At 37.8% G+C, this 25,003-nt stretch overlaps 1 protein-coding gene and 1 non-coding gene across 10 annotated transcripts in view; both read right to left on the reverse strand.

Moving 5' to 3' along the window:
- Positions 1-25,003, reverse strand: part of LOC105489990 (TBL1X/Y related 1) — a 185,037-nt gene that overhangs the window by 87,761 nt on the left and 72,273 nt on the right. The gene's annotated exons all lie outside the window — the stretch shown is intronic.
- On the reverse strand, positions 22,765-22,867 carry LOC112428070 (U6 spliceosomal RNA). The gene has a single exon (XR_003019936.2). It is a non-coding gene; the product is annotated as a U6 spliceosomal RNA (small nuclear RNA).

Raw genomic sequence — 25,003 nt, forward strand, 5'->3', positions numbered from 1 at the left:
TAGGACCTACATCACTTGCATTTAAAATCCTCCCCACCAACCCTGGGGGGTTTCAATGGTGGTTGAGAACCACTGGGCGTATGGGTGTCAGTGTGTGGGTGTGTGTGCGCATGTGTACGATTCCAATGGGGACTGAGAACCACTGGGGGGGGGGGGGGGGTGTGTGACAGGGGAGGGGACAGGATGGAAAATTTTACTAGTCAGGTTCTAATTATTAATCTAAGGCAGGAGAGTCACTTCTTTCAAATACTAGATTGCAAAGTGAGAAGTGTTCAGAACTAGAGGGAGAAATATGTTAATACTATGTGAGACTAAGTTCTTTATTAATCTAATTTTAAGATTAATGATGACAAACAAAAGATAAACTCAATCTGTCTCCCAAAAATGAACAGAAAAGTAAGGACAATGATAATGAAGACACCATAAACAGAAAGAGGGCTAAAAAGACTACAAAACATAACAAAAAAAAGAAGAAGAAAATGCATAAAAATACATAAAGCCCAAATGAGCCTCAGCTACATGTGACAAAATTTTAAGTAGTAGGCAGAAGTTATAGAAAGGTATTTTTTTCCTATTCAATATAAGAGAAAACAAAACCATCGTACAAATCAGTGACAATGTTCAAACAAAACCTGGATATGTGATTCATCAAGGAAGTTCTAGTGGGCACATAGGCAAATGAGCTGAAGTTTGTTCTATGTGCGCCTCATCCCTTTCTAACTTAGCACTCAAGTGTAATTATCAGCACCAGCACTAGCTTCTGCGGTACCTTTGTGCAAATTAGACTCTAGCAGAATAAATTACAAAAAGGAAGCCATATGGTATCGGAGGTTAAGAGCCTGGAACTGTGGAGCCACACAGGGGTTGGGACTCCCTGGCTCTGACTCTTAGTAACTAGATGACCTAAGTAACTAGATAACCTCTCTCAGTGCCTTGGCTTTTTCATCTGTAAAATAAGTGAGGAGACTGGAATAAAAAGTGCTAATCAGTGCCCAGCATAGGAAAAAGACGTAATACATATTAAATAATATAAATAATTTGTTATGAAGGAAGTTCCTTCCTCTGTGAAGACAGCCTATTAACAGGGAAACAGCATGGCCTGGACTGCAGTGCCCACTTCTCCCTTGGCTGTCTACCTCTGTGCAGGACACAAACTGCCCATTCAGATTCTGCTGTCCTGAAAGGCTACTGAGTCCAGTTACATTATGTCTTTTTGTGAGTTAACACAACAGCATTACTACTAACAACAACAACAACAAAAAATTATCATTTATAAAACTTCTAAATTACAACAGATTTGGAGTATGCCCAAACATAGCAGTCATCCTGAGTAGCATAACCTCGCAGTGACAGTGAACACCTTCTCAATGAAGCAGTTCTTCAAACACACTTCACAACTAAACATCTTCAATATTTACTTTGTAACAGAACGCAATAGGCCTCTTAAAAAAAAAAAACAAGTCAGCAGATAATTACTAAACTGAAAAGGTCATTCTGAAGTACACTGGACACAAAGAAAAAACATATACTTACATTAAACTAGATGTTAGGTTCAGGATTCTGAAATGTTACATTTCTATTTAAACCACTACTGATGAACTCAAAGAGTCTTATGTGTCCTCACTAAAAACATTTCCTTACAGATTCATGCGAAAAAAGGCTTTAAACTTAGTTTCTCTGATTTCGTATTTTGAAAGTTGGCATAATCTAGACAATATCAGCAAATGCTTTTCCTTCGGTAAATTAAAACGAATTGTTCATTTAACTACCACATTCCAATCAAAACAGCTGCCAAAAATACATTCCTTTATGAAATCAAGGTTGTATGGGTTTTTTTTTTTTTAGTGGAATATTCTTAATTCTGGAGAATGCCAAGTTCTCATCCGGTGTTGGTTTGCCAAAATGCTTTCAATTCAACTTGCTCACCAAGCTTAAAATGATACATATGAACCAGCAAACACAAGCTGTGTTATCTTCGTGACCCATTCAGGAGCCACTTCTGGTTCACACACAGATACAACACCACCCGGGGATCATGAAAGAAAGGAAACTACCTTTCTTAACATTATATAGGCCGGGCGCGGTGGCTCAAGCCTGTAATCCCAGCACTTTGGGAGGCCGAGACGGGCGGATCACGAGGTCAGGAGTTCGAGACCATCCTGGCTAACACGGTGAAACCCCGTCTCTACTAAAAAATACAAAAAACTAGCCGGGCGAGGTGGCAGGCGCCTGTAGTCCTGGCTACTCGGGAGGCTGAGGCAGGAGAATGGCGTAAAAACCCGGGAGGCAGAGCTTGCAGTGAGCTGAGATCCGGCCACTGCACTCCAGCCTGGGCGACACAGCGAGACTCCGTCTCAAAAAAAAAAAAAAAAAAAAACATTTTTTATATATATATATACACACACAATATATTTATTTCAATACAGAAAACTGCTCCCCTCTCTGCCCACCACCCAAGTTATGATAATAAAACACCAACTGAGATTATCTGATTACAACTACTCCATCTTCTCAGCCATTAGCACGCAACAGTCTAAGGCAAACTATGGCCAGTAAGTAGATATTTTTTTATTTTGCAGGCCATTTGGTCTCTGTCACTAGTACTCAACTCTGCTATAACGGAGCAAAGTAGCCATAGACAATACATTAAAAAATGAATGGGCATTACTCTTTCTAATAAAAATTTATTCAAAAAAAAAAAAGATAACACACCAGATATGGCTCACAGGTCATAGTTTGTTGACTCTAAAGCAATAACCAGAACCATCCAAATTTCTACAGATTCAGGATAAAGCCAAGAAGCTTTTAGGTTAAATGAGGTAAACACTTTTTTTTTTAATCAAATAAGTCAACGGACCAAGCAAAAACACTATTTAAACACTGCCCACTAAAAATATATAACCATTCTATGAAAAGGAAATTTTCTAAGGAATTCAAACATAGTATCTTATGTGGCACTATATATAATAATGAAGTTCAACAAGAAAATATTAAGCATTAAACTTCAACATTCCTCTGCCATCTTCGGAAACTTAAAAGACAGTGGGGTAAGAATGGAAAGAATAAGGCTTTCTGTTCTGTTTAAAAACTCAGCTCTTTCACATCATACCCATACAACCGTAAGCAAGCAGTGTCTTCATCTATATAGTGTATTAGACAGCTTGATAACAAGTATGAACATAGTGTTTGGCTTATTGTAAAGAAAATAAACTAGGATTTATAATCCTATTGAATGCCTAAAGGCATTTTTGCATAGAAATAATACTAATAAATATCAGTTAATTATAACTGCATGTACAGTTTAAAAGGGGGCAAAAAGGTTAAAAATAGTATAGTATTAAAAGACAACAAAAAGAATCAACTCCCTAAGCAAAAAAATTGTTTGAATTATGGATTTCCATGAGTTTAAAGAATACCAACAGTAACTATTTTTTTTTTAATGCAAACAACAAAGAAACAGACAATAAAGACACTGGGATAGCAGACAGCGGTCCTGGCAATGCATCCTCTTTGCCAGAGCAAATGGAAGGAAGGAAGAAAGAGAAAACACTGGCCATAAGTTGTGGCAATACTACCTAATGTTCACCAAGTAGTGATGAGAAGAAATATTATGCCCATCTTAAAAATTAACAGAAAATGAGCTTGTAATTTAGCTTTTTGATGGGATAAGGATATCTGGATACCAAAAATCCCTTCTATAATAGGGACGAAAATGTTATCATCAAACATGTTTTCTTTTCACATTTTCTAACAATCCTAAATCGTAATATAATTCACAGATAAATGCGGGGAAAAACACAAGTAAATTGTATATTCGTAATTAATTTTTAAAAACAAGTTAACAAATCTATAAACAAAATTACATTTAAAATTGTCAATTTATACCTTTTCCCAATTTTTTAATCGAACATAAATTGAGTATCAAAGCAACCAAAGATTCAATCAGCAACAAAGAATCTGCACACTAAATGAACTCTCACCATTAGAAATGCATTAGTTACTCAAGAAAATACAAACTATGAAGAAAGCTTGACTCTCCTTTAAGAGAATGGGAAGAAATGTAATTTAAAGCCTATGTTCATCTCCAAGATTAAATAGAAGGTTGTTCTGTTTTTGTATTTTGGAATGATTGTAAGATTTGTCCTGCAGCAGACAACAGAACTATGGGAAGAAAGAAGAGGCGAGGAAAGAAAGGAAGAAGGAAGAAAAAACAAATTGTAATTAACCTTTCTACTAGAGATTATTAACATTAAAAGTTAGCCCTTTACATCAAGTTACTATTAATTCACCAACACTAGGAACAAAACTTACTAAAATACATCAGTAAATAAAACAAAGACCCCTGCCCTCTCACAGTTTAAATTCCAGCAGATTTTTGATTAACAGGTGTAATGGTACAATCATAAATGCTATGAAAAAAGAAAAAGTCCAAGCAAGGTAAAGGGATTCGGAAGCTGGGGGGAAGAGAAAGGGAAAGAGGAACCCCTGGGTTGCAATATTAAAGTAGGATGGTCAGAGCCAGAGTTGGTTTGTATTTCAATTGAGAGACAGCAAGATACTCAGGAAGCTATCCTGTATGCTCGATGTTCTGTGTACAGGCAATGATGTATGAAGATGTGCCTTCTATCTTGGTGTTGTCAGCTTACTACTGGAAGCCACACCTAGAACACTTTCTTATTCACAAAATACATCATTGTTTTAATTACTCTAATTTTTTCTCTGCAGTATCTATTTGTGCCTGATGCCTCCTATATATTGTGAAGCTACAATTCCTAGGAGACCTATCAGGCATTATAAATGACAGGTTGTATATGGAGGCCATCATAAAAGCTATCAAATGCTGAAGAGAAAATATGCCAAATCAAAGAAATTCTTAACTGTTGCCCAGAGTCTACTGAGTCAAAATATTTTCATACACACATTCTTACAAAATTAACAGCAAAGAACTTCCAAGTTTTTCTAAGACACATGATACAGAAAAACAGAAAAATGTCACCAAAATAGAAAATCTAATGACTTAAGCCCTTCTACAGTTTAGGCAACAGACTCAATTTGTAAATATCCAGCAAATACTTAAATGTATCTAGGGCTATATACCCACCATTAGGAATTTAAAATGCCTGACTAGGTAAAAATAACAAAACACAAACCAGAACTTCTTAAAATGCTTAAGAACCCCTGGTCTTGGTTTTGTTTATGGTTTTTTTCCCATACTGTGTTCACTATTCTTCAGCAGAAGACAAAGAGGAGGCAAAGGAGAAATGCTTGTGAAAATGCATAAAGCTAGAACCATAAAGACACTGAGCTGTATTTTTTCAATACCTTCTATTGCAAAAGTACAGGAATAAATGACAGTATGTCTATGACTTGTGCCTACTATTGTACCTACAGCACAATTCTAGATATGAGTAAGAATTAAATGAGATGAGAGGAAGGAGTGGTCAGAACTTAATGAGAACAGGGAGGGATATTTTGGGAAGCAGAAAAGTATGAGGGCAAAATCTTACCTCCTCTTCATGAGAGAAAAGAAGCCAGAAATTGTCTAAGGAATACTTCTTCCAGATAGGGTCCAGAAGAGGAAAGTATTTTTCACACAAAGAGGATGAAAATGTGTTGTGTATGATTTTCACCCCCTTGATCTCACGTCAAGCAAATCAATCCGTTGAAAAGAACTGCTCTAACAACTCAGACTCAACCAGACAAATTCACAAAAACCTAAGTAGGCCACACCTGGCATGTGTTCATCGAGAAAGCTACAGGACAGGAAAGGCTAGCAGGGTAGTATCACACCAGTCACACAACAGGAGAAGGACATGCAATCCAGGAGCTATTGTCTTTGCACCTCTCACTACTATCACCACCATCATCATATCATTACCCAGGTGGGTATGCAAAGAAGAATCCACAGACACTGCAAAAGTTACCCTAGGTTAGACAAACCTAAGTTCCACTGAGAAGCCACTACGATTTTTTTTTTTTTTTTAAAGACAGAGCCTTGCTCTGTTGCCCAGACTGGAGTGCAGTGGCGCTATCTCCGCTCACTGCAACCTCTGCCTCCTGCGATTCACCTGCCTCAGCCTCCCGAGTAGCTGGAACTACAGATACATGCCACCATGCCAGGCTAATTTTGGTATTTTTAGTAGAGACAAAATAGATGGGAGGATTGGTTGAGGCCGGGTTTCACCATGTTGGCCAGGCTGGTCTTGAACTCCTGACCTCAAGTTATTTGCCCGTCTAGGCCACCCTATGTGCTGGGATTATAGGCGCGAGCCACTGCACCAGGCCCACTATCATCTTATAAGCATCTCCTGGACGTATCTTCCAGGGCACTCAATCCACCAAGGATATGCACAGTTTTAAGAATGCACCACACCTTCCTGAACCAGATGCAGTTCACATGTCAGGAATCTCTTTGCCATACCCTATATGGTGGCTGTTAATGTTGCCAACATTCCACTTTAGATTTCAGATGAGTCAGAGCTAAACATTAAACCAACGTCATTTACTCACAGAAAGAGAAAGGGTTTGGGGAACCTTTTACTTACAGTGCACCTGGGTCCTCATCCCAACTTTGCCTCTAGGGTACCAATGGTCTTAGGCCTACAACTTAAGCCTCCTAAGACTCAATGCCAACAAGCAATGACTGGGTTTACTGGATTGAATGCTAAGATCCTTTGAAGCCTTTTAAAAAATAAGAACTAGGCCCTGAAACGAAAGAAGAAAGTATCTCCTGCCTTCTGAGAAATAAGACAACACAGATACAAAATCAAATTAAAGTATCGTAGTATCTTTTTTTTTTTTTTTTTTTTAAGAGGGAGTCTCACTCTGTTGCCCAGGCTGAAGTACACTGGTACGATCTCAGCTCACTAAAACCTCTGTCTCCCGGGTTCAGGCGATTCTCCCACCTCAGCTTCCTGAGTAGCTGGGATTACAGGCGTATGCCACTATGATCAGCTAATTTTTGTATTTTTAGAAGAGACGGGGTTTTGCCATATTGGCCAGGCTGGTCTAGAACCCCTCTCCTCAGGTGATCCACCCACCTCAGCCTCCCAAAGTGCTGGGATTACAGGCATAAGCCACGGTACCTGGCCTAAAGTATCTTTTAAATAACATGGAAAACTTGTTTTGATCATAGGACAGTTAAAGAAAAGCTGTCTCATTCATTCAATCCCCTTTGTTTTATGCATAGAGACTGAGACCAAAAGTGGTTAAATGTTCTTATCAGAGGTGACAAAATGAGTATTAATATTAAACACTACATTGCTGGCACATTCAGTATCATTTAAATCTGACGATTTTGTACAGTACACATTATTGTCCCTGTTTTAAAAACAAGTAACCAGGCGCCCAGCCAAATTTCTACTTTTCAAGAAAAAGAAAAGTATGAGCATACTTTTTGTGAAAGTCCTCAAAGACCTGCCGGGCACGGTGGCTCACACCTGTAATCCCAACACTCTGGGAGGCTGAGGCAGGCAGATCACGAGGTCAGGAGTTCAAAACCAGCCTGGCCAACATAGTGAAACCCCGTCTCTACTAAAAATACAAAAATTAGTCGGGCGTGGTACCATGTGCCTGGAGTCCCAGTACTTGGGAGGCTGAGGCAGGAGAATCGCTTGAACCTGGGAGGCAGAGGCGGAGGATGCTGTGAGCTGAGATCGTGCCACTGCAGCCTGGATGATGAAGCAAAACTCTGTCTCAAAACACACACACTTACACACACACAAACACTAATGGAATACCATAGAGAGAGCCCAAAAGTAAATCCAGGCCGGGCGCGGTGGCTCAAGCCTGTAATCCCAGCACTTTGGGAGGCCGAGACGGGCGGATCATGAGGTCAGGAGATCGAGCCCATCCTGGCTAACACGGTGAAACCCCATCTCTACTAAAAAAATACAAAAAACTAGCCGGGCGAGGTGGCGGGCGCCTGTAGTCCCAGCTACTCCGGAGGCTGAGGCAGGAGAATGGCGTGAACCCGGGAGGCAGAGCTTGCAGTGAACTGAGATCCGGCCACTGCACTCCAGCCTGGGCGACAGAGCGAGACTCCGTCTCAAAAAAAAAAAAAAGTAAATCCACACATTTACAGCCAACTGATTTTTGACAAAGGTGCCAATAATACGCAGTGGAGAAAGAACAGTATCTTCAATAAATGGTTTTGGGGAAACTGAATATTCACATGTAGAAGAATGAAAGTAGACCCTTATCTTCTACCATATACAAAAATTAAACAAACAAAAAAGAAGGATTAAAGACTTAAGTGTAAAAACTAGGAAATTACTAAAAGAAAACCCAGGAGAACGCTTCCTGACAGCAGTCTGGGCAAGGACTTTTTTTTTTTTTTTTGGATAGGACCTCAAAAAGCACAAGCAACGAAAGCAAAAACAGACAAGTGGTATTACACAAAACCAAAAGCTTCTGCACAGCAAAGAAATAAACAAAGAAAAACAATAACCTACAGGAGAAAATATTTGCAAATTATTATATCTGGTAAATAATATCCAAAAGAACTTAGACAACTCAATACAAAAAATCAAATAACCTAATATTTAAAATGGGCAAAATGGCCAGGCACAGTGGCTCATGCCTGTAATCTTAACATTTTAGAAGGTAAAGGCTGGAGAATCGTTTGAGCCCAGGAGTTTGAGACTAACCTGGGCAACATATGGAGACCCCATCTCTGTAATTTAAAAATTAAATAAAAATAAATAAATGGCAAAAGACCTGAATAGACATTTCTCAAAAGACATGTGAATATCAACAGGTATATGAAAGAATGTTCGATATCACTAATCATCAGGAAAATCAAAACTACAATGAAATATTATCTCACCCCAGTCAGTATAAGCATTACCAAAAGGACAAAAGACAAGAAGTGCTGGTGAGAATATGGAGAAAAATGAATCCTTACGCACTTGGTGGGAATTTAACCAGTACAGCCATTACTGAAAATAATATGAAGGTTTCTAAAAAAGTTAAAAACAGAAATAACCACCATATGATATAGTAATCCCACTACTGGGTAAATACCCAAAGAAAGTGAAATCACTACTATTTTGAAGAGATGTCTGCACTTCCGTGTTCATCACAGCACTATTCCCAATAGCTAAGATATGAAGTAAGTGTCCAGCAACAGATGAATGGGGCCTGGCAGAGTGGCTCATGTCAGCATCCCAGCACTTTGAGAGGCCGAGGCAGGCGGATGGCTTGAGTCTAGGAGTTTGAGACCAGCCTGGGCAACATGGTGAAACCCCGTCTCTACAGAAATCAGTCAGGCATGGTGGCACGTGCCTGTAGTCCCAGCTACTCAGGAGGCTATGGTGGGAGGATCTCTTAAGCCTGGTAGGCAGAGGCTGCAGTGACCCGAGACCATGGCACTGTACTCCAGCCTGGGTGACAGAGTAAGACCCGGTCTCAAAAAAAGATGAATAAAGAAAATGGAGTACATATACACAAATGGAATACTATTCAGCCATTAAAAATAAAATCCTGCCATATATGACAACATGGATGACATCAGGTTAAGTGAACAAGCCAGGCACAGAAAGACAACTATCACATGATCTTACTCAGTGCAATATAAAAAAGTTGATCATATAAAAGTAGACAGTAGAAAAAGTAGTAGAGGTGGGGGTAGTAAGGGGGGAAAAGCTGGAGAATTATTGGTCAAAGAATACATAATTATTGTTAGGAAGAATAAACTTCAAGAGATCAATCATACAGCAAGATGACTAGAGTTAAAAATGACATAATTCTTGAAAAATGTAGAGTAGATGTTGTATGCTCTTACCACAAAAATGGTAACTATGAGGTAATGCATTTATTAATTCACTAGATTTCACCATACACAACACACACACACACACACACACACACACACACACACCCCATCCTGGGCAACAAAGCAAGACCCATATCACATATATATATATATATATATATATATGTGCTTTGTTGCCTAGGATGGAGTACAGCAGCATAATCATAGCTCACTGCAGCCTTGAACTCCACCTCCTCAACCCCAAGTTCAAAAGATCCTCTTGCCTCAGCCCCCAAGTAGCTGAAACTGTAAGTGTGTGACAGCAAGCCCAGCTAACTTTCAACTTTTTGTAGAGACGGGTCCTCACAATGTTGTCCAGGCTAGTCTTGAACTCCTGGGCTCAAGAGATCCTCCTGCCTTGGCCTCCTAAAGTGCTGGGATTATAGTGTGAGCCACCACACCCATTATGAATTTCAAAAGATTGTGGTGTACATGATAAAAACACAGTGTTCTCTGTCCCTTTTTTAAAACTGAAAAGGTTAAAAAAAGAAAGAAAGAAAAAAAAGTTTGGCCAGGCACGGTAGCTCACACCTGTAATCCCAGTGGTTTGGGAGGTTGAGATGGAAAGATCGCTTAAGCCTAGGAGTTCAAGACAAGTCTGGGGAACACAGCAAGACCCTATCTCTATTAAAAAAAAACTGTTTTTAATTAGCTGGGCAGGGTAGCATGCACTTGTAGTCCCAGCTACCCGGGAGGCTGAGGCAGGAGGACCCCTTGAGCCCAGGAGTTTGAGGTTGCAGTGAGCCATGATGACACCTCTACACTCCAGCTTGGGCAACAGAGTAAGACCTTGTCACTTTGAAAATAAATAATAATAATAATAATGATTTTTAATTAAAGTATCACTGTATGGAGGAGTGAGGTGGTCTACATCCATACTGTCTTACTGCTACAGTGCCACGGGCAGCATGGAGTCCATACAGTAAGGATCTTGGGCCCCCACCAGAGTACGATGTAAGGCCATCAACCAATGAATTAAGTACACTTTTTAACCATCTACCTGACCCAGCTTCCAAATACTTTTGACCTATAGTGTTTCTCATACAACTAACTACTTCTTGCAATACTATATGGATTCAACTGTTAAAAAAAACTGATACATATAAAAATCAGGAACTTCATCTGATCATTCAGGTCAAATTTACCTAATTTATATAATCAGTATTTATAAGAGAGACTGAAATTTTAAAATACATTATCTTCCTCCTTTTGGAAGTTTACCAAAAAGTCCTGAAAGGCACAAAAGCACTAGTCATTACCGTAGTCACATTGTGCTGCTTACTGCTATTCGTTACCCAACCAAAAGCCTGAGAGTCACACCTCTTTCCTCTGCCTCCTTGGTCCGCCACAACCACACTTTAGTCAACTCTTCCCAAATCTCTCTATGCTGCCTACTGACCCCTCTTCAATCACACTATCCGCATTCCTTATTCCTCTCTTCCCCTGCAACTTTGAGGTCTAAAGCCCAAATTGTTTTTAATGCATCCCAAAATTTATAATTGAACGTCATTTGACATATAAAAATAAAGCTTTTGTTTTTTTAGTTGTGAAGCAAGAGGTAATAAAGGGTTTCTTTGTTGAGGTACTGCTTAGTTAACTATTCATTAAGATAACAACTCTTTAGATGCCTTCAGCCTCCTTGCTAACATAATTCTAATTTCTTCAAAGCAGCAACATGTCCAGATAAATACTTGCTTTCCTAACCTTTCTTGCAGCCAGAGGCAGCCACACTGAACAGTTCCGGCTGGTAAGACCTCAGGAGAAGTCCGCTAGGGAGGGGATAAGGAGGCTGGGGGAGGCTTTTGCTTTCCTGAAAATAAAGAACAGATGCAGCACTTCTTCCTGCTTAAATATGATGCCTCCTGCAGCAGTAGCCATTTTTCAACTGAGGCATACCTGATGGAATTCATCACACTAAGGACAACGGAATTTTGAAAAACAGTAACTTCCTGTCTCACAATTTGTTTAAAATAATATTTTAGTTATGTGAAACCAATTGGACATCATCATTCTTCCCCCAACCCATGGCATACAATGCATTTCAAATTTTCTATGTATAAATTTAATTCATCTCCCACTCCAAACTTGTTCCTCTTCTCGTGTTTCCTATCTTAGTGTACAGCTCCATTTTCACCCAACTTGTCAGCCAAACTAGAGATACGGCTCCTTCTCCTCCCTCATTTCCTCTAACTAAGCACTAAGCACCATGACCTTCCATTTCTAGGGTGCAACTTGACATGTGTATGTTTTCAGTTTCCCAAACTTCTCACACATTAGCAGACTTTGGATATGCTGTATCCTCTGGCTAAATTTTAGATCACTCACATCCTACCTAAGCTTTACTAACAACTGTGGATATTCATTTTATATGCCTGTCTCCCTTCACTAGAAGGTATGTTCTTGAAAGATGCCTTATCCAGCTGTGTAACTTGAATGCCCAGAACAATGACTGGAGAACATAAGGGATAGTGGCTAAAATGAAGACCTTGAAGACCTTACTCTACAGGTAATCAATGACAATAAATAGATAAAATAGATGCATAGATGGTTTTCCACTCCTCCATAAAATAAATTTCAAGAAAAATTAAGATAAATGTTAGCCTAACGCAAACCATTTGTAAAGTTCAGAATACTGGAAGTATAATTTTTGTTCCAATGGTAAAGAATGAGAACTATGAACAATTATTTAACAACCACACTTCACTGTGAAATACCGTATTACCTAAACACATTTTCATAATGACCACATCTTAGTAAAACACTTGAAGCTCATTTTAATACAATGGTACTCTGTAACAAATGCAAAATTTTAAAAATACAACCTTTGCTTTTAAAACACATTCTAAGTTTTGCTCTTTTCAGGTGCAAGGTTTTATTTTGATCCTGTTGATTATTCCAGGTCAAATAGAGTAACTGGGAAGGCAAAGGAGAACTACATAAAAGAAAAAGAGGCATCAATAGCCTGAAGTTGACTGAGAAAGGCTTACGGTTATTTTTCCTTCACTGATCTATAAATAACTAAGTAGAATGCTGGAAAACTGAACAGACTACTTCAGAAAATTAGAATAAGCAGGGATACTCTTCATTATGAGTCTGACCCGAAGATGCTGGAAAGACAAATGTGCTCTACTGGCATCCCAACACTGGCGGGAATAAAATCTGAAATAATACAGATGTCCCTTAAATGTCATTATAATGAAGCTGTCTATGTATTTTCAAATATAGGTTTAATCCACCCAGTATGAAAGTCCAGAATGCTTTCTTTTGTGTGCTTATGAACATTACACAGTTTGTTTTATAAAAACAACATGACCTTGTTTCTAAACACACTGCTATTGGCATTCTGAAACGGGGTAACAATTCTAGAATAAATACTGAATATAAAAGAGAGGGGAGAAAAAAGAATTTGCAGGAATGGGTCAAGATTATGGCTTCGAAGAAATGATGCCCATTTTTAACATCACAAGCAATAATCTATAGTGGGTATTAGATTAATCAAATGTACATTATTTAAACAAACATCAGTCTAGTATTATTATTCCTGTTCCCTGTCTTCCAAATAGTAGCTGCGAAGCAATGAAACTATTGCCTAGAATAGCAACACTGAATTCCTGGGAAAGATATTTTCAGCAACAGCAAATAATGGGTAAATTTAATAAGGCTTCCATTAAGCCTGCTCCATGATTATACAGTATTTTAAAATAGTACCTTTATTTTGGTATTGAAAGTCATGCAGATTGCTGAATTATCTGCATAGTCTAAAATTTCCCTTTTAGATATGACATCAAAATAATTTTAAAACAGTCATAGAAAATACCAGTTTCTCATTCAGCAGAGTTCCTTATAGGCAGCATAAGCTCTCAGGTCTCCCAGATTGTTTGCTATACAGGCAAATCTAATGTGCTCTATAAATTCTATTAATATGCATCTTTTCTAGTGCAGTAATGAAGATGTCAACACTTCGATTCAGTCTGACTTCAAATTCCACTAGTACAGTGACTACTCTTCTAATCTGAAAGAATTCAACCACTCTTACTTAGAGCTTTAATAAACTCTACTTCTATGCCATTGCTTGGGAGAAATATAAAGTAAAACTGGCTATTTCTTTCCAAGGGCAAAGAAGCAGTATTAAAGAGTAGAATGGGTTCAATGGGAAGGAAAAAAGGAAAAAATGCCAACCAATAACCACTGAATATTCTGACCCCCTCAATTTGCTATTTTTATACTATGCAAGGTAGTAAGAAATCAGAAACCGGGAGTCTATGGCAGATAGTAAGAAATTAGAAACCAGGAATCTAGGGCCAATGGCCTTTTATAAATGTTTTATAGGTAGTGTATGAATTGTGACTTTCTTTCTTCACCTCACTTATTTTATCCACTCTTCTCAGCCAGAAACTCAGGATACATTCGTGGAAAGCTCAAGCAATGACTACCTACATTCTAAGAAACTAGTTCTATTCCACACCAATATAGAAGGTCCACACCCCAGAGTCTGTTATTTCAAAATCATCCAATCTTTTCAAAGTCTCTAAAGTGTTCTTGAAGATTCATTCATTCACTCATTTAAGAGCCTATTTAAAGACAGGCACTGTGAACAAACATTAATTATACGTCTTTCAAGCCCTCATCGCTGAGGAGCTTTAACATTGAGCCTAAAGACTCAAAACGACCTAATGAGGCCCTTTTCTCATCACAGCTAAAAGTGTGACCATGGTATTTTTATCCAAAGGCATGACTAGATTCCTGAAAAATTAAAATGCAGCTTCTCACACTCATCCTCTCACTGATCAAAACAAAGCCCATAACGGAAGGAAGAAGAAAGGAAATTTAAAAAAAAAAAAAAAATTAGGAAGACTTTAAAGAGAATCTATTTGTGAATTCTCTTCTTTATTAGGCTTAGTTGCATGTAAAGCTGTCAAATATCATAGTTCTTCATTTATTTAGTAACTAGTTACTGAATGTATACTATTTGCCATGCTCCATTTCAGGTGCTAAGAACAACAATCAAGAAATCACCTTGAAGTTTACATTTTAGTGGAGGAATACAGACAAAATGAATACAGTATTATGTATAGCAAGTGTCTTATTTTTTCGATTTCTCAAACTGAACTTTTATAAAATCAAGAGATACTTACGATTTAGCATTATAACCATTCAGGCATATTGTCTGCAAACCAGACAGCAACTCCACATAATAACTCAAGAAAAATGGGACTTACAGAAAGTATAAGCTCATAAAAACAAAGAAACACCTGGATAATCAGGGGTTTTTTTGTTTTTGATTTTTGTTTTTGTTTTGTTTTGTTTTGAGGCGGAGTTTCAGGCTGGAGTGCAGTGGCATGATCTCAGCGCACTGTAACCTCTGCCTCCCAGGTTCAAGCACTTCTCCCGCCTCAGCATCATGAGTAGCTGGGATTACAGGCACCCGCTGCCACACCCGGCTAGTTTTTGTATTTTTAGTAGGGATGGGGTTTCACTGCGTTGGCCAGGCTGGTCTCCAACTTCTGATCTCAGATGATCCACCCGCCTCGGCCTCCCAAAGCGCTGGGATTACAGGTGTGAGCCACTGCACCTGGCTGATAATCAGGTTTTAAAAGAAAAGAAACCACAGCAGTTCCACAGGTGAAGAATATTTACACCCTACCTAATTTGATCCTGGAACCTTTTCAACAACTTGTCATAAAATATGGTCCCATCTCCTTTATTTTTCCAGTCGATGGCTGGATTCCTATATAATTAGGGCTTCTTTTGATTTTGTTTAGATAAGGAAATAGACATGAAGGCTGGGGCAAAGGGGGTTTTGAATTCTGAGGCAGAGAAACCTACATAGAATGGTTATTGTCTTTGTTTCTTAACTGCTCCATGACAGAAATTGCTGAAATTTGCTGAATAAACAATGACCATTCACTACATTGTGATACACTGCTGGTCTGGATCCCAGTCTAATTACCCAATTACCATTGGTGATCCCAGCACCAATTACCAATTTTGCAGATTATTTTAGATCATACTGTGACCATTTAATGTTCTTCCATGATCAACTGGCATACTTGTATGGTGTGGTCTCCAGAAGCTCCAGTATCAACCACATGACATGAAGAAACATTCCAAAGAGTTTTTGGCCCTGTGTATTGAATTAGTGGTCTATACTAACCTCACCCATTTTCGATACGGTCATTTTATTGTAATGCAACCGTTGCCCTTGGTATTAGTTACTTCAAATTTCAGGGAGAAGAGAGTTGGGATATCCTCCTTTCACTAACAGAAAGCCCTTGGGGACTCGCTCATCCAAAAATACTGCATACGGTGAATCTAGTTATACTCTAGCAGGTGTCTCATCAACCTTTATTTAAATAAGAGGGCCATTTTCCAACTGCATCAACTCTAAACAGCAAACGTAACTATATAGAGCCTACTTCTGGAGCACAGAATCGATAACCTTAACTTCTCTTTACTTTCAAACATGCACTCCTCCCTGTGATACAATAGGTATTTACCTCCAGTTGTGCCTTCTTTAACTCGGCATTCTTCTTCTAATGGCTTCCCCTTTTCCTCTTCTCCTATCTAGAGGCTACCTACCTTTCAAGATGCAGATGACCTCCTTCCTGATAAAAGCTTTCCCTTACTACTCTGTCTTACCAGGATGTTTCTCTTCCCTAGAGAATGTTGAAAACCTACCAGTCATTTTATAGTGTTACAGAGCAAGGTCTAAGCAGGTTAAATAACTTACTCCAAATCATACAACCAGCTAATGGCAAAGGCTGGACTACAACCCAGACCTTCAAACTCTAACTCCCAAGATTCTTCTAACTTCCTCACTCTAACATTATTTCCCACACTAATCTGACTATATCCCCTTACACTTAAGATTTTCCCATGGATTCTCCACACCTAGATATTTTATCCAAAGTCAATCCATCCTTAAAATCAAAGGTCATGTGCAACCTTTTCCACTGAAACTTCCTTTTGGCAGCTTTAACTCACTGATTTTCCTCTTTTCCAAATGTACTATGTCTTATTTTTAGACTAGTCAAGTGCAATAGTGAAAAGTGGGGGAAGAGAGTAGAACAAGTTTGATCTGTTACTGATTACATAAATCAATTGAGGTAACTCACTACCTTTGGACCAGCTCAAATTTACAGTATTTTAATCACTATCACACAGTGTAGCATCTCTGTACTTCGTGTTATCTCATTTACTCCCAACAACTTGAAAAGGCAGGAATTTATTGGTCATATTTTATAAATGGCCCCAAAATGTTAATCAATTTGCTTAAATTTATACAATTATTCACAACAGCTACCCGAAAGAGCTGAGATTTAATAGCTGAGTGTCACTATTCCAAAGTCTACATTCTTTAAATACTGAATATTACAATTCCTTTCTAAGAGCCAGGACTCAGGACTACTGATTCTTGGTCCAGAATTAGTTCCATTATAACCTACAGCTTGTCATAGAATTCTATCATTTTCATTCCTTTAAAATCACAGTTAAACATAATATAAATCTTGTCCTCAGGAAACAAACATAAACTGAGGAATGTTCTTTAAAACCATCAATGTCATAAAAGACAAGGCTGAGGAACTATGCCAGATTAAAGTCTCAAGAAACATGACAACTAAATTCAATGTATGCAGATAACTGTTGAAGCTAAGCAAAAGGATACAATAATTCATTTTATTATTCTTCTATTATTTTCAAATTTGCCATAATAAAAGTTTAAAAATAAAGTCCTTCATAGAGAAATTTTGCTGGATGTCAATGTTTTTTTTCCCTTCCATAGCCTACTCACAGGCTATCTCCTCTAGAGATGAGTCCCAATTTGACTTCATACACGTCTTTCTTTCAAACATTAGCCTCCCTTCCAAACAATGTGCAATTTTTTTTAGCCAGACTAAATTCATGCAGATTACAAATTACCTGCATTAACTTTCTCGTTAAATACTAAACTCCCTGAGGGAAAAGGTCTTATCTGGTAATTAGCATAAATTTTTTAGTCTAAAAGGATTATGTAGCACCTTTCATCAATGGCTCTGAGCTCCACCTCTTTTTGGCACATGGGAAATGAAACTCACAATCCCATCGAGGCTGTTCCTTGTGAGGTTTAGGGAAGGCAAGCCTGCTTCCATTAAGGCTACCTTCAGGTCTGACACACCTTTTAGATACTACAAGTGGTTTACAATGTTCTTACCTAAAGATGTTAAAAACAAAATCCATGAAACTTCCAATAAAAAGAGCCATTAATTACTGGAAACCTAGAATTACTAGAAGTCCTAGAGAGAATGGGATTGAAAGAATCACAATGCAAGAATAACCCTCATCCCAATCCTACAAATAAATACATTTAGGATGATCCCAGCATTCCAATTAACTGATGTGAAGGTGAAACCATGAAGTGTTGAAATCTAAAGTATTAATAAGTAACGTTTTATTCTATTAATTCAAAGTATACTTAAGGTATACTTGTACAATGTTGATTAATTCACCAGAATGCTGCTTCTGAACATTACTGTTAAATTTACTTATTACTTAAGACTGTGTTTACTAAATGGAATACATTCCGTTAGGTACTATAGAGTAGGTTAACAATTAAAATATTCCCTCCTCCTCTAATACAATTAAGACAGATAAAAACACTGTAAGGCTGTGTCAAAGAATCTAGGAATTCAGTTAAGAATGTCACACCTGACTGGGGTTGTAGAAGAGGAGATGTAATAGAACTAAGAGAAGAGCATCAAGAAGTTCAGCATGTACCCCGAAAACTGCAAATAACCCAAATCCCTTAAAATTATCATGAGACCTGCCTCTAACACAGATGTCAAATTTTACTCTATACTAAGTTGGCCTCCTGCGCACTAGAAGATATCTGACGTAAAATACTGCAAGTCCACCAACACTGAAGCCACACTGCTGGAAATTCAATTTTACTGGGCTAGCTTTCATAATGCTATTAAAGTCGAGTGTGAGGAAAAGCAGAGTTCTTGGATCAATGGCTTCTAGCAGATAGGGCTAAATAAGGCAGTTGCAAAGAGCAACAGGTTCTTTAAACAACAGTGGATATAGCTGCAAATCAAAGCACACATAAGTGCAGAAAGGACTCGTGATTAATATTAGTCGTTTCAGGCTCATCCACAAATACCAAACAATTAGCATCAACTGTCTATTTATCTTCCAACTCCAAAAGTGTTTTAATAATGTGGCTTATTACAGTTGAATATGGAGGTACTTTTTAGCACAATTAATCCCTCTGTAAATTCAAGTAATAGAACTGTTAAACATTATGAAAAAAGTCAGCCACAGAAAACCAAACATCACTAACAATATTGTACCCACATTTTGTCTTGTGTCACACATATGTGTCTTGTGTCTTTTAATTGAGAGGAGGGGAAATAGAAGTCTTTTACTAACTCCTGTAAGAATCCTGCAGAGAAACCTGTGAACAGCAGCAATCTTTAAGAGGTCCATTCAAAAACAGACAAAAAGAAAATCTTGATTAGTATATTGTAATAGTTTTTTTAAAAATGTACAGTAACTTCAAGGGAGAACTTGTATCATACTAAAACAGTATTTACCTTCTTAATAATAAAGTATATACATTAACAAAAGTTTAAAATTCAAGTCTTAAAAAGTTATATAACATCTTCATATTAATTGATTTACATCACTCATTGGGCATACATAGCTACACCAACATCACTGTTAAGAAGCTTTTGTTTCGAGCCAATTATTTCCAACCAAGGAGATTCAGACTATGCTCAAATCTGTAACAGAGAAAACCCCTACAATTGGGCAAACAAGATAAATATTTTAAACATGGAAGAAGCTAAGCTCAAAAAGGTTTTCCTACTTAAAAGATTATTCCAAAATTCTCACTTCAAAGAAAAAATATATCTAATTTTCTCACGCTTCCCATTCTGCTTTAATATTTTACTTTGAAGTTTGAGAGCCTTATAGCTAAAAGATTCTCAAATTATTCTCCCTGAAAACCAGGTGACTGATATCATTCATTTGCCTCAATCAGATTATATAATCAGATTTTTCCAAACCTTAAAACATATGATTCAAACATACCCATCACAAAAGGACAAATATGCACTAGCACGTTTTCTCCTGAGTACATTCTGAACCATCTACTCTTCAAGTGGATCGTTTACAAAATAAGAACATAATTCCCTGAATCAGTAAAGTTAACTTTATTTTCATGAAAGAATGACAAATTCCATTTACACTATCACGATTTACATTTTCCTACAATTCACGCAGCTTTCTTCAATTCACAATCTACAAACCACAACAATGCACAAATTTGGTGTTAGACAGATACTTTAATGTTTAGTTCTTATTTCAACAGTCATTGTTGCTACAGTCTCTCATTCTCACTCTTCACTGTGTTACTTAGAAACAAAGAACTAAAGAAACTGAAAAGAACTAGATCAAGTGATGAGACCAATTTTCAGCGTAAGGCATAATAACGTTAGCTAATCAAAAACTGGAGTATTTCTATCATTTAATCCTTCAAGACAATAACCTCCTGTTTTCCCTCACTTTCCTTCCAATAACTTGACAGAATTCTGTGGAAGGATGGATCCCAAGCAGAAAACCTTCACAAATGTGAAAGAAACTGGAAATCCTAGCATAGTCACAAGACTAACTAGAAATCCCAGAACTCTGTAAACAACCTTTGTTTTCAATGCAGAAATCATTTCTGTACTTTTAATGACCCATCATTCAACTTCACTTGAGCTCCTCCAATCATTGGCACTACTTTACCAAGTTATTAGACAGTTCTATTAGTAGTTATTTGAAAAATCATTCTTCTCTATAATTTAAATATGTCTGACTATAACTATTTCTTACATGCTATAGGGCTAAATAAACAAATTCCTCAGCTTGAAATGAAAATCTTTAGCTACTAGAAGGCCTTTCTTCCATTCTCTCATTCTCATTTTTAAAATCTGTGACCTATCAATTTCAAAAACCTATTCCAGTTTCTCCTTAAAGACTCCTAAAAGGGAACACAGTGCTTTACTCACAGCACCTTTTTCTTCAATACTTAATAAATTTATTCTCTTAATTGACAATGCAATGAGAGTAGTAAAACTCAAATCTAGAAAGTCTAGATAAAAACTCATAAAAATCTGTCACTGTAACTGAGACTGACAAATGGTGTTACGACTGCTAAATGCAAAAGAAATGAATTTAGAACCCACTTCACACCATCTAAAAAATTACCACAAACTGGGTTATAGAACTAAAAGTTAAAACTCTGAAACACTTCAAAGAAAACATACAGGTCAATCTTTACGACCTTGGATTAGGCAACAGTTTCATAGATATACCACCAGAAGTACAAGAAACAAAAAAAAAAAACAATAAACTGAGATCATAAAAATGTAAAATGTTTTCATTTCAAAAGACACCATCAAGAAAGTGAAGATAACCCACAAAACAGGACAAAAGTTTCGTAAATCATATCACAGATATGAATCATATCATTTGCATCCAGAATACATGAATACTACAATTCAATATAAAGTCAATTTTGAAATCTGAACAGATAACCCAAAGAGTAAAATACAAATGGCCAATAAGAATATGAAAATATCCTCAACATCACCAGCTATCAGAGAAGTGCAAAACAAAATTACAATGAGGTACTACTTCACACCCATTAGGATGGCAGTCACCAAAAGAACGGTTGTAAGGGTTGACAAGGATATGAGAAAGATGAGAAACTGAAACCCTCATTCACTGCTGGTGGAAATGCAAAATGATGCAGTCCTTTGGAAGACAGTCTGGCAGTTCCTCAATTATTAGCATTTCATTAGAAATAATGAATTAATAGGATATTTTAAAAATTTAGTATAAAACTGACAAGTGTCTTATTTCACAATAAAAAAATACATCAGGACATGTTTCATATATATGAAAATATATATATATATATATATACACACCAATGACTACAATAATCACTTTTTAATTCTAGAAGGCAACAGCCAGTATACTTGATGTGCCATGGAGAAGTGCTGGCAATTTTCTTTATGATTCACTAACAAGACAATTAAAATAGCTCACAAATTGGGGCCGGGCGCGGTGGCTCAAGCCTGTAATCCCAGCACTTTGGGAGGCCGAGACGGGCGGATCACGAGGTCAGGAGATCGAGACCATCCTGGCTAACACAATGAAACCCCGTCTCCACTAAAAATACAAAAAAATTAGCCCGGTGTGGTGGCGGCGCCTGTAGTCCCAGCTACTCGGGAGGCTGAGGCAGGAGAATGGCGGGAACCTGGGAGGCGGAGCTTGCAGTGAGCCGAGATCGCGCCACTGCACTCCAGCCTGGGCGACAGAGCGAGACTCCGCCTCAAAAAAAAAAAAAAAAAAGCTCACTAATTTATTCAATTTCCAGGTTTTCAAATTTCCAAGTAAAAAAATTACCCTCCAAACTAACGAAGATTTTATACTTCAAATAGTAAACTAAGGAATGACTTTTTTTTTTTTTTTTTTTTTTTGAGACGGAGTCTCACGCTGTTGCCCAGGCTGGAGTGCAGTGGCGCGATCTCGGCTCACTGCAAGCTCCGCCTCCTGGGTTCACGCCATTCTCCCGCCTCAGCCTCCTGAGTAGCTGGGACTACAGGCGCCCGCCACCGCGCCCGGCTAATTTTTTGTATTTTTAGTAGAGACGGGGTTTCACTGTGGTCTCAATCTCCTGACCTTGTGATCCGCCCGCCTCGGCCTCCCAAAGTGCTGGGATTACAGGCTTGAGCCACCGCGCCCGGCCAGGAATGACTTTTAATCAAATTATGGAATGGGCTATTAATCATTACTAGCCAATGAAGTTGATACATACATTTCTTTTAATTTTGTTTTTAATTTTTTGAAGTACACAGTAGGTGTATATATTTATGAAGTACACAAGACATTCTGATATAGGCATGCAGTGTGTAATGAAAAATATGAAACCTTTGTAAAATTGTGTGTCATCCTTGTGCAGGGGCCATGCTAATCTTTGTATCATTCCAATTTTAACATATGTGCTGCCAAAGTGAGCATCAGTTACCGCATTTTTAAAAAGATAGTCATTAAGTAGAAATGCCTCTATCAAAATAAGACCTGTTAAAGCACAGGGTTTTGGAACCCACACCACTTTCTGACTCAACGGCTAAATATGGGATGCAGCCAAGAATCTGCATTTCCAACAAGTTATCAGGAGATGCTGATGCTGCCAAGGATCACGTTTTGAGAACTACAATACTCTCCTGAATCATCTATCACAATAATATTCTTTTTAATACCAAAAACTGGTAACATTAACAATCCAATCATTTGTTAAACATCATTTGCCAAACATCAGTTATGTAAGATACATCAGAGAAGCTTTAAATCATCAGGACTTTCCCAGTGTTGTCTGCTCCAATTAGTATATCTTCTACTAATACGCCCATAAGATGCCTTTCAAGTCCTGCATCCATGAAGCTTTCTGATTCCTCCAGCTAGAAATAACTGCTTATTCCTTTGAACCTAAGTCATCACTTGTAACACCCATTAAACACTGCCAACTTTTATTACTTGTTTAGCTATTCACATTCAAGACTTTCTCACCTACTAACCTAAGTTCCATGGTAGCCTACTGATAGGCATTTTCATATCCCTCAGAATTCTTGGCACTGGCTCTCTATAAATAGTTGATAAATATGTCTGTAGTAAATAATTAAAATCAATATAGCCTTGATTTCATCCCCCATTTTCAGCAAAAAAAAAGGGGGGGCACAAGTCAAGCTTTTACAAAGAAATGTCCAAATCAAATCCTTTTCAAAGACTGTACATAATGTTCCATTGTAATATTTAACCACGTAAGTTTAGGCTTAAGGAAGAAGAACATTAGAAAGGCAGTTTCAGCAAAACCCAGTTTCAGCAAAAACAGTGTAACTCTTCAGTTGGTGAACTAACCCATAGTTCTCTTCTCATAAAATGCACTCAACAATACAAAAGTTTGATTGTTTTAAAGAGTAATCTGCCATAGATTATAATCAGCGTAGAACCTGCTGCCCAAGTATAATTCTTTCCATAATGTATCATTTACATTAAAAAACCCTTTGTGTTATGGTATATATCTCAACAGACTGCCACCTGACCTACATACAGAAGCTCAACTTGTATATCTAGTTCCCACCAAGTCCCTTGAGTAATTTCTTTTATGGTATCTCCAACACCATATGAAACAGCACAGAATTGCAACATGTTAAAAGTGTTTAAAACTATCTGTAATTCTCAGTATCATTAAAAATTCTATGATATAACTCCTTCTACTATCCTTTAATCTGTCTGCCCTTTTATAGAGTGTGAAGGAAAAAAAAAAAAACACAGGGGACCTAATGTTATTTATCTCCAAAACCTAAAAACACAGTACCCAGTATACAGCAGGTGCTCAAGAAATACTTTGAATTGCAATCATTGTTGTTACTTGCTATCTTGTGTACTATTCTTCACATAGCTCATTAGACTACTAGTATCAACACCTGGGAATTTAGGGAAGAACTGAGATCTATAGCAGCTCCAGAAACTCAAGTCCTAAGTACAAGAAAAGCATACCAAACACGCAGTTCTAGTTAATCTTTGATGGACCTGAAGGTTAGAAAAGACAACGAAGAAATCACTGCCTGAAACACTATTAAGTCACTTTAAGGAGTTTGGGAGGTTTTTTGTTTAAACATATACCGGCAGTTCACACTTTGGATGGTAGTGTGGGACTGTAAAAATCACCAAGATTTGAAACTGAACAAGGTGATCTTAATCAGTGTGAATTGTTCCATTACTTTTAAAAATTTCATCAAGATATTAAAAATGTTTACTATCAGTTATCAATGTATAATCAAAATATTGTAAAACGGGCCGGGCGTGGTGGCTCACACCTGTAATCACAGCACTTTGGGAGTCTGAAGCAGGCCGAAGACTTGAGGTCAGGAGTTCGAGACCAGCCTGGCCAACATGGTGAACCCCCATCTCTACTAAAATACAAAAATTAGCTGGGCGTGGTGGTGCACACCTGTGGTCCTGGCTGCTCAGGAGGCTGAGGCAGGAGAATCACCTAAACCCAGGAGGTAGAGGTTGCAGTAAGCCAAGATCACACCACTGCACTTCAACCTGGGTGACAGAACAAGACTCCATCTCAGGAAAAAAAGGGGGAAA

The sequence above is a fragment of the Macaca nemestrina genome, chromosome 2, assembly GCF_043159975.1.
Source record: "Macaca nemestrina isolate mMacNem1 chromosome 2, mMacNem.hap1, whole genome shotgun sequence".
Taxonomy (NCBI): Eukaryota; Metazoa; Chordata; class Mammalia; order Primates; family Cercopithecidae; genus Macaca; species Macaca nemestrina.